The sequence below is a fragment of the Lathyrus oleraceus genome, chromosome 1 (assembly GCF_024323335.1).
Source record: "Lathyrus oleraceus cultivar Zhongwan6 chromosome 1, CAAS_Psat_ZW6_1.0, whole genome shotgun sequence".
Taxonomy (NCBI): domain Eukaryota; kingdom Viridiplantae; phylum Streptophyta; class Magnoliopsida; order Fabales; family Fabaceae; genus Lathyrus; species Lathyrus oleraceus.
This window is the reverse complement of record NC_066579.1, coordinates 279,269,838-279,271,723: the sequence shown is the minus strand read 5'-3', so window position 1 is coordinate 279,271,723 and position 1,886 is coordinate 279,269,838. Positions and strand designations below refer to the sequence as shown.

The 1,886-nt window shown below is 40.5% G+C and overlaps 1 non-coding gene across 1 annotated transcript; it reads left to right on the top strand.

The window, feature by feature from the left end:
- The first annotated feature begins 700 nt into the window (after positions 1 to 700).
- On the top strand, positions 701 to 807 carry LOC127116989 (small nucleolar RNA R71). The gene has a single exon (XR_007801753.1). It is a non-coding gene; the product is annotated as a small nucleolar RNA R71 (small nucleolar RNA).
- The last annotated feature ends 1,079 nt before the right edge of the window (positions 808 to 1,886 follow it).

Genomic DNA, 1,886 nt, shown 5'->3' with positions numbered 1-1,886 from the left:
CATTTCATTGTGGGTGGCTAATGCGTCTACCTTGCTCACTAGTTGTTTGAGTTGCTCGCTAGTATGTATGTTTTGGTTCAAGAAGTCTTTGTTCGTCTGAGCTTGGGTAGCTATGAAGCTTTCCATCATTAATTCGAGATTTGACTTCCTAGGCATGTTAGGAGCATTATAAGCTGGCTTTTGATATCCAGGCGGAACAGCTGGTGCTTGGTCAGGTGTGTATAGGGCGTTGTTATTCTTATACGAGAAATTAGGATGGTTTTTCCAACCTGGGTTTTAGGTATTCGAATAGGGATTTCCTTGTGTGTAATTCACTTGATTGGTTGGGACTCCTGCTAATATCTGACATCCTTGTGCAGTGTGTCCAGGGTTTCCACATAACTCACAATTTGGAGTTACAACAACCACGGTGGTTGCGGGTGGTATGGTCAAGTTATCTAATTTTTGAACAATGGCATCTTCCTTTGCATGGACATGGTCAAAGCTACTGATTTCGTACATTTCACCCTTTGTCTGGGACTTTTCCACTTGAGTTCTTTCACCTCCCCATTGGCAATGGTGTTGGGCCATGTTTTCAATGAGTTGATAGGCTTCGTTCTATGGCTTATCCATTAGTGCACCGCCCGCGGCAGCGTCTACTGTCAGTCTTGTGTTATACAGAAGCCCATTGTAAAATGTGTGAATAATCACCCAGTCTTCGAGACCATGATGTGGACATATCCTCATCATGTCCTTGTATCTCTCCCACGCTTCGTAGAGAGATTCCACATCTTTTTGTCGAAATCCATTGATTTGAGCTCTCAGCATAGCAGTTTTGCTCGGTGAAAAATATCGGGATAAGGAGACGTTCTTCAGTTCTTCCCATGTTCTAACGGAGTTGGAGGGAAAGGATTGCAACCAAGCCCAAGCTTTATCTCTTAGTAAGAAAGGAAAGAGGTGCAATCTTATCGCATCTTGAGATAAACCATTCGCCTTTACAGTGTCTGCGTACTGCACAAACTTGGTCAGGTGTTCGTTAGGATCGTCCATAGGATTTCCAGCAAATTGATGTTGTTGGACGGCTGATAATAGTGAGGGTTTCAGCTCGAAATCGTTTTGATTGATAGCGGGGGCAGCAATGTTGTTGTGAGGTTCTTGTTGGGACAGGGTAGTGTAGAATTTAAGAGGACGATTCTGTGGTCCTTCTTAAGCCATGGTTGGTTTTTCTTCTTGCTTAGTAGGAGAGAAGATATTGGGAATATCGTACTTTTTTTGATATTCTTGTATTTGGCGTCTTACGTATAAGAAACACTCTAATTCTTGGACTGGTGGTGCTAAGTTATCGCCTTGTGAGCTAGGACTTGGCATACAATCGGGGAAATAAGGGAAACTAAATTAGTTTTTATTTTTACCTTAGTCTATACCGTGCAACGAAAGAATCACACTATTCGACTAAAATAGGTCCCTGGCAACGGCGCCAAAAACTTGATGCTTGTTGTGACTATATATAAAATATAGTCTATCGGGTACTTGACTGAAAGTGCACAGTCCAGTCGCTTTAGTTTTAAAAGATATTGATCCCATAGGGACATATCGTCAAACTAGTGTTACTAACGTCACTATGTTTAGCTAAGGGAATGATTAGTAGAAGTTCGGGTGCAGAATATTAAATCTAAGTGAAATTTAGTTTTAAGAAAGAATTTATGGAAGAAATCAGTATGCAACACATTAGTTGTCAGGGATTCGATAAGTCACCGGTGAATAATTTAAATGTCAAATATCTCTTAATAGAAAATATTTATTTAAAAAGCTTTATCTCACACTCTCGTGATTGTTGATTCGGCCTATAGCTTTAAGTCAGAATGTACGCTCTTGCTGTCCCATTTGAAATTAAAATTACTTTTTGA